General features: G+C 37.1%; 2 long non-coding RNA genes across 8 annotated transcripts in view; one reads left to right on the top strand and one right to left on the bottom strand.

The window, feature by feature from the left end:
* Positions 1-18,223, bottom strand: part of LOC106559913 — a 372,001-nt gene that overhangs the window by 188,543 nt on the left and 165,235 nt on the right. The window contains exons 9-10 of one of the 7 annotated variants that reach the window (XR_005372179.1): positions 13,123-13,239; positions 3,239-3,401 (exon numbers count right to left, since the gene is read on the bottom strand). The exons of 4 other annotated variants lie outside the window; for them this stretch is intronic. This is a non-coding gene — a long non-coding RNA (uncharacterized LOC106559913). Of the gene's footprint in view, positions 1-3,238; positions 3,402-13,122; positions 13,240-18,223 lie in introns of those variants that run through there. 2 more of the 7 variants (XR_005372175.1, XR_005372177.1) reach the window with 2 other exon arrangements.
* LOC119869765 lies at positions 493-6,682 on the top strand. The gene is made up of 3 exons (XR_005372182.1): positions 493-680; positions 1,743-2,347; positions 6,450-6,682. It is a non-coding gene; the product is annotated as an uncharacterized LOC119869765 (long non-coding RNA).

The following is an 18,223-nucleotide window of genomic DNA, read 5'->3' as shown; positions in this document are numbered from 1 at the left end:
ACTCCTTTATTAAAATGAAGCACAGTCTAATGGAGACCCTTTCATCACCTTCCCAGGCAGGATAACCACTGTCACCAGCAAGATAGTGGAATCTAATAGAACAAATGAATTCTTCTAGCCAGTAGATATTGCTACCAAGATATATGGGGCCTTATAACTGGACCCCTATAGTGACTGAGGAAGCAAATGCATCTTAGATATAGATTTGATTGACTTAAATGGTTAATTTTCTCTCTTATGTCAATGCATAGAAGTATGAATTAAGACTGCCCTGAATCCAAATACACAGAATAAGGAAGGTGGGTAGTGTGTTTATGACCTAGCCATTTGCCCTAATGCTTTTAGTCATTCTGGCTCTTGTCCAAGGTTGAGGCCTCTACTCCTTACTCCTACAAATGGCATCATTTTCTACTGCATCGTTGACACTCAGTAATTAAGGGGTTTCTAACATTTTTGTTATATTTTTGCCATAAAATATTTCCTAGGTCTCTGGAAGCTTTGCACTGTAGTAAAATTCCTCTCACAAACTATTTTTCATATTTGGAGATAAGCCATGCTGTTAATATTAGGGGACAGAGGCATTGTTCTTTCTGAGGATCTCCAAAGAGGGTTAAAGATAAAAGACAGAGATGGCAGCATTTACCTTGGCAAACTTCTTCAACTAAGGGATTCATGAACAGGTAAATTCAACTCTACATTATGGATGAAAGATGGGAAAGTAGAGACCCTAAAGCGGAGGTCAGATCAAAACTACTGAGGTAGAGAAAGTAGCGAGCAGTTCCAGAGGTTAAAACAAGAGTGAGAAGTTTATGGGGTCTCTCTTTAGTCCAGACTGAAGTAGGTGCGGAGGTGAAGAAAAGTCCTTGGGCGAATGTTTCCATTAGAGTATTTCCCAAAGGAAGCTCTTTGGAAACCAATGGCTGGAAAGTTTACTTTCCATGAGAAGTGTAAATCAGAGTCACATTTCTATTTCCAGCAATAAATGAAAGCGAGATAAACTTGATGGACTCAAACAGGTAAAGTCTGCCCACAGAATGGCTCTGCGGCTTGCTGGAAAAATCAGTGTCCATAAGATTGCTTTCATTAGAGGGCAAGACAAGGTGGATCACCTTTCCACATCAGTGCCCAAACCTGCTCTGGAGTAGCTTCACTTCTAGTGGATTTGTCGCAGCCATCTGAAGAAGGGCAACTTCAGCAAGGAGGCTGCTGTCCCCAGGGCTGAGCACCAGCTATGGCCATAGCAGGGAGCCTGTAAAACTTTTAAGCCAGAAAGAAACTGCAGTTGTCCAGGCTCACACCGTGATTATCTTTGTGTTGCAGAAATAGGCATAGGGACAATATGGTATAGTTAAGAGCAAAGAGTCTAGAGTCAGTCTCCCTGAATTCATATCCCAGTTTTAGCATTTACTATCCAGGTGGCCTCAAGAAGTTATTTAATCTTTCTAAGCTGCAGTGCCACCTGCAAAATGGAGGTGATGATAGTAACAATTCCATAGGGTTATTATTGGGAATAAATATAAATAAATGAAGAGCACTCTGAATAATATCTGACACATAACAAAAGGTTACCATTATTATCAAGACTTGTTAACATTTTTTTTCCCCTAATGCAGGCCTTGGAGAATGACAACTAGGTCTACCTATGCAGGCCCTTTGATAATATCCCCATATAACTTCTTTGTAGAAGTAAAAAATGCTTTTTATGAAGCAGCGCCTTTCTAATGTTGTCCTGCTTATTATAGGAATATGCATGGAAACCAAGGAGATAAGCTATGTGAGCTACCAATAACACCCCATGTCACTGGGAGTCCCCACCAGGAGCACTGTTGACAGAAGCTGAAGGACAGTCAGTTCATTTGTCTGTCAGCCACATAAGAGGTATCTTTCAGGCTTCCGTGATTGTAGCAGTATCTGTGACACTTTTCAACAACTCTATGCTCAGACCTGATCTGTGTGTAACCTATCCTGGGCTCCTCCAAGAGGGAAGGATATGTTCCTCCCATATGACAAGCTCCCTGGGGTCCTGCTTGGTTGACCCTCTCTCTTTGGAGTGTATAGAAACAAGAGAACAAGGTTTCCTGCAAAAGATCAAGATTCCTGCCCCAGATATAGAGAAAAATTGAGGGTCCTCAGACCTCTGGTATGTGAGAGGGGACCTATGCATTCCAAGTGAGCACCTGGAAATCACTGCACCTTCCCTTGCTAAGTAGAGATCCATCACTTCCTTCTGCTGCATCTGCTTCCTTTGCCTAAAATGTTTCTTTTACTGATGGCTCAAATACCTTCAATCCAGTTGACTTGGACACCTGAAGGGGATAGTGGCACTGGCTCACCTTAAAACTGAAAGGTATCATTTTTTTAACTTATTCTTTATGTATCATAATACAGTAGAAAATATATTGGTTTGGAAGTCAGGAGGCTAGAGATTGGTGTAGCTGCCTCTACCACAAATTTGTATGATATTTGGTATTTTTCTTCAACTCTGGGGAGAATGAGTCATCTCTTAGGAGTGAGAGGAAGACAAGTAACACCGGTGCCTAACAACTCTATGGTTCTTTGATCAGGTAAGGCTATAATGATCTCCATGAAAACAGAAAGCAAGGAGATATGTAGAAGAGATTCTGTAGTTTCCAAAACTAAGTCTAAGGTAGTTCATTGTCAGAGGTCACTAGCTGACAAGGTAACTCCATGACAAATCTGTGATATTTGACAACTGAGGAAAACCCTTGTAAAAAAAAAAAAAAAAAGTATATAATTAACTCACAAAAAGAAAAAAAGGAGACTAGCAATGTATCCATATACTTAAAAGTATCCACTTTTGTTGAGAAATGTATCAAAATTACTTTTCCATTGGTTTCCGTCATGAAGTAATAATTCAATTATGAAAAAAAACCTTAAGATTTTGTGACAAGCTGAGTACTGGAAATATGAACTTCAGAAATACTTAACTTTTTTTTTTTTTTTTAGAAATACTTAACTTTATGTCCATTTCTCAATCCTCCCTAATAAGGAATTTCTTCCACTTATCCCCAGAAATAATCATACGTCTGGCGCTTTCTATGGCAACTAGCATGCACTGAAGGATTGTAATGGTACATTTCCTAAAATTCTCCATCTCCTGACATGTGCCAAACTCCAAATATAATATCAAACTCCAAACAGGATAACACAGAGTGATCCCTAGCTTTACTAACACAGTACATTTGACTTTGGATTACCAAATTCTGCAGAGAAAGGAATCCCTCAAATGGAAGACTTCAAGTGCATCCACGGCGGAATCATATATCACCGTTCACTTTCTCGAATCATTAGTCAGTGGGCTTTGTACATTACCATCAACGATATACCATGTATGATTTTAAAATAGGTCATTGGAATCTTTCGTTACATATCATCAGCACCTAAACATAGAGGTAGACAATGGGAAGCTGCATGACTGTGTGACAAGGGGTGATTATAAAACAGATTCATATTTTAAATTTTATTCATTGTTCTCAACACTTTATTAGGAAAAGATGAAATCTTAGTTCTCAACAAGGAATATGTAGTTGCTGAATGATGGATGGAATGCTGCCATCTCTTGGTAATCTAGCACAGAGGAAACAGTTTCCAGAAAAGTGATTTTGCATTTTTATTGGCTAAAGGCAATGCAGTTAAGAAGTATAATTCTACTCTTCTGGTGTCAGAACAATCTATAATTGCTGTTATTATTTTTAGCATTTAATGCTTACGGTGCATATTGAAGCTATTCCCTGACAATAATACCATATTAAAAAGAATCCATCACATGGTTTGAATGCCTTAGCTTTCATGAAGGAAGGTCTAAATTAGGTTGGCCCAGCATTTCCTCTCACAAAATCTGCTTTTTGGATCTGTGCTGAGTACTCGCTCAGTAAAGTTCACAAGCTATGCATGACCCATTTGAGTTCTGGGCATCACCCAAATGTTCCCTCTTCCAACATACATACAGAGAGACAAGACAATGGCATACAGAGAGACAAGACAAAACAAGCTCTGACAAAGCCCTCAGATTGGCTTTTGAGAGAATTTTAAAAATGGGTATTCAGAAAACCATGGCTCTTACTGGTCCTACAGCCAAGCAAGTCACATCTCCTCAGTATTCTTGCCTGCAAAATGGAGACAAGAAATCTCTGTTCGTCCTACCTTATCATGTTACTGTAAGGATCAAATAGAAGTAAAGATGTGAAAATGTTCTGTGAGGAGCAAAACACTGTACTTAGGTCAAGGATGATCAGAGAAGGAATAATATTGTTCTTTAGAGATTAGTAAACCTAAATGATTTTTACTTGGCTTTGTTCACAGTTGATTACCATTTTTCTCAGAGTTGAGTATCTGATGATAACAATAAAACACCATCAACAAGCTAGTAGGCTTACCAAGGTGGCATTCAAATTTGTCAAATCATCATATCAACTCATGGCCCTATAGTATAATTCAAAGACATAGCATATTAAAGATAGTCTGGAAGACTGGGGGAACCATTCCACCTTACTGTCACTGTATTATATCTACAATATATCTTCTAGAAGTGATCAATTTATTAGAGCTTCTGTCCTATTCCAAAGACTAGATCCTCCTTGGTTACTAATATGTGACTCAGGAGAGCTTAACACTACACCTGGGCTGTATTTATTCCATAAATATTTATTTGATTGTTAAACTGAAATGAATTAAGTATTACTAACCATTCTCAATATTTTGAGTGCTAAACAAGGAAGAGGAGTGAGTTAAATTCTAAGTGCAGTCTGCACATTAGAAAAAAATGTACCCATTTTGGAAAAAAGTAGAATTTTTGGAAGAAAAAATAAATTGAGAATTCATAAAGCAATGTGCTGTTTGTATCTTCTGAAGTCTAAAAATATGATGGGTAATAGAAAAGTCATGTTTATTTGGGAGTAGTAGGTAAGTTGGAGGAACAGGAAAGAGTCTGTGCTTCCTTAAGCCAATACAATGGAAAGTCGCTGCTAGCACAGACATTGGGATCTTGAACTACACCAGAAAAAGTATAATGCTCATAATAACGAATTTAGTAGGTTCATTCTAAGCTGTATATTTATATATCTGACATATTATATTAAGCTATGAGCTATTCATTTAGAGGATCATGGTAAACTTTACATAGAATGGCAACTAACTTAAAAAATATTCTGGCAAAAAATGACAAGTGGGAACAAAGAAAGAAACTGAATAGGGATAAAAAAGAGAAAACAGATTTTCAAGAGATATGTCAACTATATTCAAATATTAAAAAACTTTGCTGTGAAAAAAAGTTGAGAGTTAATGCATAAGTCCGGGAAGTAAGAATTAATGTCACTGGAAAGAAAAGACAAGGAAGTACTTTCTCAATCTAAAATAAAATAAAACCACAGCAACCATAACTTTCTAAAGGGAATCTCAAATGGTACAATGAGCTGTCCAAGGTAGAGAAGAGCTTCTTGCCCCAGATGTATTTAAGGACAGGACAGAGGAAAGATGGGGGCCACTGGCAGGGTGTTAATAGAGGATTCTTTCATGAAGCAAAGGTCCTCCCTAAGTGAAATAATAAACTCTCACCTTATAAAATAAACATGCACTATGAATAAGTATTTTTCAGTGATATGTTTATGAATATCATATGGAAGATGTTATCAAAAACCATGGCTTAGAAAGGAAATAGGGAAAGTAGAATCCTCAGCAGTAAAAAAAATAAAGCAAATTTGCAAATTTTGACAGAATCCCTAGATATGAGTCATAGCTGCTGCAGGGTCAGCATTTATGTACTAACTCTATGGTATAACATTTAACTAGGTGCCATCTGTAATCTATAGGTAGGGAGGTCGCCTTACATATAATCACTAAATGCAGTCCTTCATCAAGGTGAGTTTGTCTTATATTTAGATAAAATGATTATAAGTGTTTGCTTTTGAGATTGTAACATCCTCTGTACCAGCTCTCCTGCCTAGTACATAATTAACCTGTCAACCCACCCTGCAGTAATAAGTGTGATAGACAGGAAATATATTAGGAAGGAACTTTTGTGTGATGTGCTTTCAAGCCCTCCTTTATCCTTCAACTATCTTTCCTTTTAATTAGCACTTGGGTAACAGCATACCATAATGAATTACCATATTACTGTTATCAATAAAAATTATTTTGGGTCTAAAGTAGTCATTAAGATGAAATGTGTAAGACCTGTTCTGGATAGTTTGTAGGGAGATAGCAGTTGGAAATCAAATCTCTGTTTTGTATATTAATTTTAAAAAGATTCACATAATGTCCAGATTAGTGAACACATATTTATTAAACATAAAGATGTGAATGTATGGGACATAAAGAAAAGGGAATAAATGCATGTATCTGGGGAGAATACAGCACGGATGTATTAAAGAAGACATTTTTGTAAAAGATGACATATTAAGCAAGTACATTTGTCTCTGCTACCTCTCTAGAGACCCACTTGAAACAACAGCAAGAGAACTATTTGCACCCAAAATACAAAAGGAATGGGATAAAGGATGATAATAACCAAATGCTGCAACAAGAAAGCAAAAGATTAAGTGAAACTAACTTATTGGATATGAGTATATTGAACACTTAACTGGTAGTAGAGAAAAGGGAGGAGTAATCCAATTTACCTCCCACAAATAAGTCTCCTGTAAGCCTAAGAATTGCCAATACCAGCTATCTAGAAGGGACAGAAAGAAAAAAAGATCAAGTAAAAGATTTTTTATCCAGATAGATCAGAGATTTCCTTCTCCTCTTGGATCAGCTGGGCAACTTTCCTCCCATACCATGCTAGCAGATTGGAGGTGGAGGCGTCATCCCTGGAGATGGTAAAAGACCAGACAGAGTTGAGAGCAAAGATATGATCTGCTACTCTCCTCCCACAAGGTTCTAAGACTGTCACAGGAAGAATTATACAATCCAGGCAGAAAATTTTCAGTCCAGGAGAAAAAAACTTAAAGCTCTAGTGAAAAGCCTAACCAGTTCCACCTATAATAAAACCTACATGCATACCTGATTAGTATCTAATCAAGCTTTTTGTGTCATTCTTTTAAATGAACATGTAGTTAAAAACAAACAAACAAACAAACAAACAAAACAAGAAATCCAGGGGAGATTGCGTGCAAAAGATAAAGAACAAAACAAACAGTAAAAGTACACTGGAGGACAAATTTTAACTATTGGGACTTCATCAAGATTAAAAGCTTCTGCACCACAAAGGAAACAGTCAACAAAGCCAAAAGACAACTGACAGAATGGGAGATGGTATTTGCAAATGCCACATCAGATAAAGGGCTAGTATTCAAAATCTATAAAGAACCTATCAAACTCAACACTTAAAAAATAAGAAGAAATGGGCAGCAAAATCTATAAAGAACCTATCAAACTCAACACTTAAAAAATAAGAAGAAATGGGCAGTTAAGAAATGGGCAGAAGCATGAACAGACATTTCTCCAAAGAAGCCCTACACATGGCCAACAAACACATGAAAAAATGTTCCACATCACTTGCTGTCAGGGAAATACAAATCAAAACCACAACGAGATACTACCTCACACCAGTCAGAATGGTGAAAATTAACAAGACAGGAAACAACAAATGTTGGCGAGGATGTGGAGAAAGGGGAACCCTCTTCCACTGTTGGTAGCTTTGCAAGCTGGTGCAGCCATTTGGGAAAACAGTGTGGAGGTTTCTCAAGAAGTTAAAAATAGAGCTACCCTACAACCCAGCAATTGCACTACTGGGTATTTACCCCAAAGATACAAATGTAGTGATCTAAAGGGGCACCTGCACCCCAATGTTTATAGCAGCACTGTCCACAATAGCCAAACTATGGGAAGAGCCCAAATGTCCATCAACAGATGAATAGATAAAAAAGATGTGGTATACATACAACGGACCACTACTTGGCTATCAAAAACAATGAAATCTTGCCATATGCAAGGATATAGATGGAACTAGAGAATATTATGCTAAGTGAAACAAACCAGAGAAAGACAATTATCATATATCATATGATCTCACTCATATGTGGAATTTAAGAAACAAAACAGAGAATCATAGGGAAGACAGGAAAAGTAAAACAAGATGAAATTAGAGAGGGAGACAAACTGTAAGAGGCTCTTGATCATAGGAAACAAACTGAGGGTCACTGGAGGGGAGGGGTTGGGGGGATGGGGTACTGGGAGATGAACATTAAGGAGGGCATGTGATGTGATGAGCACAGGGCATATGTGATGAGCATATAAGACTACTGAATCATTGACCTCCACCTCTGAAAGTAATAATACATTATATGTTAATTAATTTAATTTAAATAAAAATTTTTAAAATACACTGGAGAAAAGAAACAAAAAATAATCTAAGAGTACAAAACTTAAAAAAAAAACCCACTACTCTAATAATATCCTTAGTGAAATAAAAGAAAATATTGTATCCCCTAAATGGTCTGTTACCCTAAATAGTAACAGACTGTCATACAGAAAAGATAACCAGAGGAAAAGGAATAGCTAAAAATGAATTCAAGAAGGCAAAAATTAAAAGCTGAATAAATGGATTAAACCACACAGTTGTGAACAGTTGTGGATATCTTCCAGAAAATGGAAGAAAAGATGGGGACTAGAGAATAAAAATGAAAATAAGAAAAATTAAGATTATAATTAGGTTTAGGTTACTATAAGATGTTTCATATATAAACAATAAATATAGAGAATAAAATAATTCAAAAGAGTTTCTTAGACATGATTATCTGAGCTCCCAGAATGAACAGTGTCATCAAGTTCCCTGCAAAAATGGATAAAATATACTACAAGGCACAACATCATGAAATTTTAGAGCACCAAAATAAAAAAGAAAATCTGAAAATTGAAGAGATTAAATTAAAAAAAGCAAGCTACTTCAAAGAATGGAGAATAAGAAAAGCTTCACACTTCTCAAAAGTAGTACTTGAATTTATAAGATAAAGGAATAAAGCCTTTAAAACTTTGAGGAAAAATTATTTCCAATTTTGAATTCTTTATTCAGCTAAACTCTCACTGAAATAAGAGTATAAATAAAAGCAGTTTGAGACATGTAATGTCATAGATTTGCCTTCCATATATCCTTTCTCAGGAAAGTGCTAGAAGAGGTGTTTTACCAAAAGAAGTAAGCCAGGAAATGAAAAGACATGGAATCCAGGAATCAAGGCAGATAAAGGAAATCCCCAACCTGATAATGGGAGGAGAAGTGGTAATAAAAGCTTTTTTGCAGTCCTAGAGATAAACCTCTCCCGATTGGAGTAGGTCAGAGGGACCAAAAAAAAAAAAAAAAAAATTCTTCAAGAGTATTCTTAATTTCTGGGAAACCAAGTTTTACAAGAAAGAAAAAGTGGTCATGATATGTGGTTCATGGCTTAATTGTGAATAACACTAACACAGTCATAATTCTAATTTAGCCAAAATTAAGTCATCATTATGGTAATAGGGTGGGGTGGGAAGTGAACATGAGGAAAGTGAACAGCAAACAAACAAACAAAACCACACCCTATCACTTTCTCTTCCATAGCAGGAAGTCAGCAGATAATGCTTTACCTGGTAAAATCAAGAAGTGTCAATGTAAGTGTGGTATTAACATGAATGGAGATAACAAAGGAAAGCAAAAATATTTGAAAGTTGCCAGTTTCTGGAACAGTTATTGAACGGAGGTGGGAAGACTATCATATTTTTCATAATTAATCTTGTCAAATTTGTGTATTTAAACTATGCTATATGGGAAATTAAAAAATGTATTGCGTGTCTACAAAGTTCAGACCCATAACTACACATTCACTTCGACAAGCCTGAAGCTAGCCTCAGGGACAGAAGGACCTTGTTAGAAGATACTAGTGAAGATAACATCTTCTGTTGAGCTATTTTGAGGACACAAAGCCTCCGGGAGACCACAAGTAGCCAGAGGAAGCAGCAGAATTAAGAAGGAATGCTTAAATCCCACTCCTCATTTTTGCAGAATGAGAAATATTCTCATTTTCTGCTCCCCGGGAGAGAAGGGCATGGAAACACTGTCTGCTTTCTTCCATGACCTCTGAAATGAGGCACTGGGTGTATAAGGCAAAATTGCTTCTGGGGATGTTTTTTCTTTCCGCATGGACTGCCCCCAGGACACAGGTGTCCTCTGCTTGTACAGGGGTATGCATTCCAGACAGTGTTTGCCCCTGACGCTGTACAGGGAAATCTACAGGGAGATCATACAGGGTGATGACTGAATGAAATAAGTCTACCTTCTCCAATTTACCTTTATCAGTAACAAATCTAACATGTTAACTCCAAGTGTATATAACTCATGTGGCTTCAAACTCAGGAGAAAAATAGCCTATTTTTATTGAACACCCCCTTAAAACCCAGCAGACAATATTGCCTTCCAGGACACTGCACGTTCCTTGCCAAGTGAAGGGCTGGTCATGATGAGTATAGTAGATGCTGCCGTGTGCTGCCAAGTGTTCCTTTCCAGGAGTGAAGACCTAAGTTCCTAGCTAGGGGAATGTTGCTTATCAACAGCCTTCTTCAGGATCTTTAGAGAGTTGCCTTATTCAAAGATGCATCCTTTCACCAACACAAACTAGGTCCATTGACTGGTTAATGTAAGGTGAAAGGCCCAGCCCTCTACCCTATCTCTGGAAATATCTAAACAGCCATCTCAGGGTCAGAACTCTTTATTAGGTTGGCGGAAATGTGGAAGGAAACTTTATCACAACGTAAGTTCTCCCTCTGATAAAGCCTGCTTTCTTCGCAATGCTGTCCAGTCCTGCTTCCTTCAAGCAGCACCAGCACTCCATAATTAAGTTTCCTGAAAACTTCTCTCCATTTCAGAATTGGACCCCAAGGAACATCAACTTTCAAGAGTGTGTAATACATTATTGGATAGCTAAATCCTCCTAGGCCATCGAGGATTTATACCAGTTAACACCGTTTACTATGTGTCAGTTATTCTGTTATGCACTTTATATGTGTCAACTATTTTTATGTGATAACAACACAATAGGTAGGTATTATTATCATATCCAGGATGAGGACAGTAAATTTCAGAGAGTTTAAGTAACTCACAAAAACCTGAGCTGAGATGTTAATCAAGTTAACCTGCCTTCAACTCTCCTTTTAACCTTCTTGCTAGAGGTCTCTCTTAAAGCAATCCCAAATCCTAAAGCTCTGGCCTTTTAAGATTGTGAGAAGTTTGCCAAAGAGGAGATCTCTTCAGCTGAAATTTTCTCTGCCTTATATATCTTACCTTAGCAAGTAAGTAATTTGGACCTTAGAATCAGAGTCCCAAATCCATCAGTGTCTTCTTTATGTAAACTAAGGAAAGTTAATTTTTTTTGAGATTTTGCTTCCTCAACTATTAGCCTGGAATAGCTGAGCTATTATGTGAATTAATTATAGAAGAAGAAGAGAAAATAGACAGAAGTTGGGGGGTGAGGGAGAAAGTATTTTCTCTCCTCCACCTACTGTGGTTCTTCTTCTTTTTTTTTTTTTTTCCTTTTTTGAGTTATCCAAGGTGCTATCCTTTGAACTAGGTCTTTCTGAAAGAATGTATACTTTTCATCCTCACTCATGCTCCTAGTAAATTCTCCATCGTACTAGCTATAGTCTTGCCCAAATAAAATCAAGTATAGATTACTGGAACTAAAAGCAAATTTAGGGATGACCTGTTTTAATGTCCAAAGTGATTCTGGCCTTTCAGTGACTCAAGAGATACTGAATATCTCAGATGCTTGATATGGAGAAGATTAACTGTTATAAATCAGTTTAGCTTAGCATTATTCAGGATTTGGTTGGGATGGGGGTAGGATATTCTATCTGCATTGATAGATGGTACTCAAAACCATTCAACTCAACACTCCATACCTCAGTTATACCAACAATAATTTTGAAACACAGCACAGCATTATGACACAAATCCATCAGATTCTCATCTACATCCCCTGTTAGGGAGGGAGGATTTTATATATATCTTTATAATTCATATATATATATATATATATACACACACATATATATTTCATATTATAGTTTGTATTATATATAAGTAATATAAATGTGTATATATACAATCATATAGTTGTATTATAAATATATACATATGTACATATGTGTGTAGGAGGGGTGAATATTTGATAGCTGCTTATCTTACCCACTTTACTACTTCTTTCTCTATCTACTCTTCTTACTTCCCTTCTCAAATTCTAACATTTTTCCTATCGACTACCAAAATTCCTTATGCTACAATTGGGCAAACAGGTTCCTGGAAGAGATGTGACAAGTTAGTAGACTCATTAGCTGGCTGGATAAGTCTTATCTATATTTTGAGTCTACCACTATGTAGAACAGCAATATTCTACACAAATACAATGTAAGCCACATCTGTAACTTTACAATTTCTGGTAGCCACACTGAAATATAAAAAAAAAATTGATTTTAATAATTTGGTAGCCCTAAATATCCAAAGTATTGTCATTTCAACATGCAAACTATATAAAAATTAGTAATAGATGTTTTATTATCCATACTAAATCTTTGAACTCTGGTATGCATTTTACACTTAACAGTTATACACATTTGGACTAGCCACATTTCAAGTGCTGAATGGTGCACTTGGCTAGTGCAATGATATTGAAAAGTACAGATATAGAGTCTAGACTAAGGTCATAACTTGGGACTTTTCCTTATAGAGATCTGCCAATTACATTAGCAGAAGTGAACACACCAATGATACAGAATGTCCAGTAACTACACTAATCCTGACCTCTGAGTTTCACCATCCAAGCTTACATTCATCTCTGTCCCAATCCAACCTTGATTCTCCAACCCTATGAAAGTTCTTCATTAACCCATTCTGCAACCTTGCAGCCTAAAATAACCTAGTTCAAGAGCTAGAAACTGTACATACTCTTCAAAGAGAAAAGAATAAATTGGTCAACAACACAACAGAGTGAAGCACACAGAACAGGGCTACATATCCCACCTCAGTCTTGAGTTTACTCTCTTAGAAGTTATCTGAATCTCAGAAGTTGCCAGAATCCTGTTTACTATCTTCGAATAGCAATTCAGGTGGTGCTTCCTTCCTTAGAATCTGCTGTGATTACTTACCCTCCTATGCCACTTCTCAAATAACTGTCAAAACCTAAAAGGAGAACTTGGATGGCCTCCAGGCTTTAGAATTTCAGACAGGGAGAACAGTGAAAGTTCCTCTCTTCAATCATTATTCTGTTTGCAGAAAATAAACAAAACTCATGAGTAAACAAAAGTTTCTAGGCTCCTTATTTCCATACTTCCTGAGATGGTAACAATTTCATGCATGTGCATGGGTACCTGAGTATATCTGTCTGAATGCATCTCTGTGCATTTTATGATATAACCTTCTCTATGGAGCTCAGAGATGAGCTGAATTTATGCATCTTGTTTGCATGTCATTGGAATTGCAGAATTAGTAGTTTTTTTTCTGCCAGGTTTAACATAAAACACAGAAATGTAGATATATAGACAGATAACTAATTTTTCTAATATTATTAGAAAATTATCTATTTAATATACATGACTTTTTCATATAAATAAGTGTAATTTGGTTTGTTCTGTTTCATGGTGCTCTGCCATGTGAAGTAAAGACTGTACAAACCCTGTGAAGTATCCCCATTTCACATATGAGGAAATTGAGGCCATAGAGGTAAAACAAATTTGGACTTGGAATTTCCACTTATGCATCGTGTTACCACAGATTTTAACCACTGTACTGCATTGTCCATATACCAAAGCCCTCACTGTTCCATTACTTCTAATGATCTCTCCTAAGAGGCTTAACATTACTAGCCATATTAAGTTTCCTCTGTTTTGAAGGTAGTATTGTATCTCACCTAAAGGCAAAAGGGCATATGATTTGTGAAAGCTCTTTTGCTTCGTAGAAATCTGTTTAACTAATTTCAACTGCTTTGTGTGGATAGGGTGACTGGAAACATGACCTATGGACAAGTGAGGCATTTCTTTATGATTTATTCAGAGTAAGAAATGGGACCAAAGCTCAGTACGCTAATTCTTGAGTCAGAGGTTAATCACCTTTCTTGTGATGTGAGTTAACTGAAAGCAAATAAGTAGTTCAGTTCAAATAATTTAACAAATATTTCCTGGATTATCATTATCCTCAAGACATTATGTAAATATCTATCTATCACCATGCATACATATATGACTATGTATTCCTTTGAATATATATCCATTCCTTTGAATACAAAGATGACATAAACATTCTACTGTGGCATTTTGAGTCCCGCCAATCATTCTTATTCATACCACATTCTCCTTATAACCAATAGTACAGCTTTGGGCCAGTGCTGAGGGAGGTAGTTATAGCTCGTAATAGCTATGGAAAAATTGATGCTGTATCTAAGGAAAACAAACTGAACATGTACATAAACAAAACTGTAGATTTTTGACTTATTTCTACCATGGATTCTGTATGTATTGTCAAAAATAATCAGACATCACAAAAATGAAAGTAGAAAACTGTTCTTTGGATTTAAAAGTACACATACATTCAATCAATCAAAAAGTATTGACTAAGCTCTTAGAGTATACAAGGTCTTATACAAGGACTAGTATTATAAGGAATTGGGAACATGATCTTCATGTCAAATAAGGAGTTAAGAATAGAAAGAACTAAAATTAGGAAAATGAAAATTGAGATATTTATTTCAAGTTTTCTGCAATACCTGTGCTAGGATCAATATCATCCCTTATGAACAGGATCCCCTTGCCCTTGATGATGGAGGCACTGCCTAGAGACTTGGCATGGAAGCAAAGCTAGAGGAGAGCCACAGCCCTCAAGGTGCCCAACCATAAGCCCACAGGGATGAGGGAACAGAATATCTTGGCTTTCTCTATAAATGGAGCCTACACAGTTTGGATTTTTACACATGGACACTGAATTTTCACTGCCTTTAAAATTCCTTATGGAATATGTAAGAAGTTAAGATAAAATGCCCCCCACACCCACCCAACCATCCACCCCAAACCACTACACACAGTGATCAATGATTTGCTGATAAGGCACTTTCTTTTCTAAGGTTCATCCCTGGTATGAACTTCTTCCTGCATGGTGATTAAAGACAGTCATACTGTATTTGGTTTTATGGTTGTTGGTTTGTTTTACCTCTAATCACACACAAAAAAATGTGGTCTATTTCCCTTTACTTTTAATCTTGTCTGGTCCTGTGATTCCCTGAAACAACAGAAGTGCCAGCATAAATTTCTGAGGCTATGCCTTAAAGTGATGTTCCGCTTCCACCTTCTTATAGTTAGAATTCTACTGGAATCCCAGTCATCATGCTGTGTGGAGCTTAATCCATGTAGATGCCAAAAGGAGGAGAATCAAGGAGCTTTGAGTGACAGCCCAGCTGAGTTCTATGTGATGGCTGCACCAACTTCTAGCCATAGGATTTAGTTATCCTGGACATTACAATCCCATTGTGCCTTCAGGAGAAGCCCCACCCAATACCACATACATCAGAAGAATTGCCTAGCTGAGCCCAGTCAGAGACAGAATTGTGAGAGATTATAAATGATCATTGTTTGGAGCCATTAGGTTTGGGACGTGGTTTATGTTGCAATAAATCACTGAAGCAATCCCCATTTCTGTTAAACTTTTAGTTTCAACTGGGACCCATACTATTCTCAATATTTTGAAAATACACTCCCAAGTATCTGGCACAAGGGCTATATAAATATTAGCTGAGTGTGTGGGTATACAATCCACATCTCTGTATACCATGAGGAAGTTGCTTTAGAAAGTAACTAGTAACTACATATCCTTAATGTTTTTAGATCACTCAGGGGATATCATAATTCTTTCCTGGCCACCACAGTAAGAGTTTAGAACTGTAGAAGGGCAACATTTTTATATGCTCCTGTTATTTACATTCCTCACCCCTGTCCCACCAGCCCTCTCTAGGCTCCACACTAATATATGCACCTGAGTTCCCTGTGGGGGAACACTGTCGGGAGTAGGAGAGAATGTTTACTTTCCTGAGACTGGGTTGTCTCTATGACCCAAACTCCAAAATTTAAATAGGAAAGACTCTGATAAGAGGCTGCAATGTCAAAGGACTGTAGAGAACATTTCAGAGGTTTGTTCAATGCACAGATCATTCCAGTGATAATCAAAGATTAGGATCTTTCCTTCATGTATTTTTTTCCTTCCTACTTTAATAAGTCTAAGGTCTTTCCGATGTATGTTGAAACCACAGGCACCTTCCTTTATATTTTTACTACCCCAGAAATACTGAAGACCCTAAGTGCGGGGGCAGGGGGGTCTTTTAATAAACTGTTTAAACAATATAGCTCACATTTGGACAGTTTCTTATAATTTTGAAAGTGCTTTTTAAACACTGTCTCCTTTGAGTCTTTTTATGAATAAAGTTCTTGCTTTGGGTCATTTAAGGTTTGCCTTCTAAGGAAGGAGGGTAATTGTGTAAGGGCTATTGATATAGCAGATGTTTGCCTGCTTCTCTCATGCTTCTCCAGTCCATTGTTTGTTCTCAGGCATTTGTAAAGGCAGGAAATATACAGATGTATTTTATTCTGGGACTTGTAGTAGCTAATCACTTTCCAACAATCATTTTGAAAAAGCAATGGCATCATTGATGCTTTACAATTATGTAAATCCATGAGAGGGGAAGTACTGACATCCCTTCCTCTGCTATGAAAGCAGAAGGGGTTGGAGTAGATTTGGGTGTCAAGTGGGCCCAGGTGGGTGACCTAATAAGACAGCATTAATAAACTCCATAGTTTCTTATTCCATTTGTGATACTGGAAGTGAAGACTCCACCTTTGATACCTCTTCCGTGTTTGAGAAATACTATCATCATTATGGAATTAAATCACTTGGAATCCAGGTGCCTCAGCTAACTGTATCGTGTGACTTTATTCACTCCTTATTCCCAGCATCAATCCCCTATCAGCTCTTCCATGGAGAATTTCTAGCCCTTACACATCTTTTTTTAACCATAAAATATCACTTTCCATCCTACTCTCAAGAGGGTGATTATGGTGATTAGAAACAGAGAAGAAATAAACGAATAAATCGCAGAGCAAAGCCCTGGAAAGAAACCTCATCACATAATAGGATATTTGCTCTCTGAGATAGAACCCAACTTCATATCCCAGTTCTGGATATGTTGGCACACTGTTTAAACCATCAAATTTCTCAATTTCTGCATTTTTAAAATTGGAATAGTCATGGTATTTAACTCATGGAGTTGTTATGTGTAATGTGCTTAGCATGTAAGTGTTTGACAAATTGTTATTACCACTTTACATTTGACAAATGCTGCTTGAACCACTGGCCTGTGTTAACTCTGTGCCAGGCAGTGACAAGAAGGTTAGGATATAGTTTGGCCATGCAGGGGCATGGAGTCTAGTCTGTTTAGCATGACATACATACTAGAAACATTAAGTAGTATGAGAAGAAATAACAGCACAAGGGAAGTATACATTGAGTAGAAATGGATGTGGTCAGAGAAGATTTCTTGGAGGAGGCAGACTTTGGAGAAAGGGCTTAAAAATAATATTTTTATTAAGTGGTAGAGGAAAGAGAAAAGAAATTCATGAGCAGAGCTGGGTGATCAGGGATACGGATGAAAGGTCACATTTTGAATGAAGATCTGGATGTGTTCAACATGTTTGGGAGAAACTCTACTTTCCAGCCTCTTATACTCTACCCAATCAATCTCTTGTGCTTCAATAAATCGTTGTACTCTCTTCCAACTCCAATGCTCAAATTAGTATAAGTAAACTCAAGTGGCCAATGACAGAGAAACCAGTATTTTAAAAATAATGGCATACAAAACAATAGGCTAGGAAAGCATATAATGAGGAGGTCACAGGCAAACATGGAGACCGTACCAGAAGAGGTACAGATGAGGGGTCCTGGACATGAGTGAGAAAATTCTCTTGTGGGCAGCACACATGAACATAGGATCCCAGACATCCTTACACTGGTATTGGACCATGGTCTTATTAATTCCTGTTCCTTTTATTACCCCTAACATACTTGGTGATTGTTTTTCGGCTGAATTGTGGGTGGGAGAAATTAGAATGTAATTAACAATTAGATATCACAAGGTTCACAAATATGATACTTAACAAGGGTTGTTATGTTTTAAATAAGTTCTCATTGTCTTCAAAGGCCAAGCTAGTTTGG

The sequence above is a fragment of the Canis lupus genome, chromosome 17 (genome assembly GCF_011100685.1).
Source record: "Canis lupus familiaris isolate Mischka breed German Shepherd chromosome 17, alternate assembly UU_Cfam_GSD_1.0, whole genome shotgun sequence".
NCBI classification, from domain to species: Eukaryota; Metazoa; Chordata; class Mammalia; order Carnivora; family Canidae; genus Canis; species Canis lupus.
Note: the sequence above shows the minus strand (reverse complement) of the source record. Positions and strands in the feature narration are given on the sequence as shown.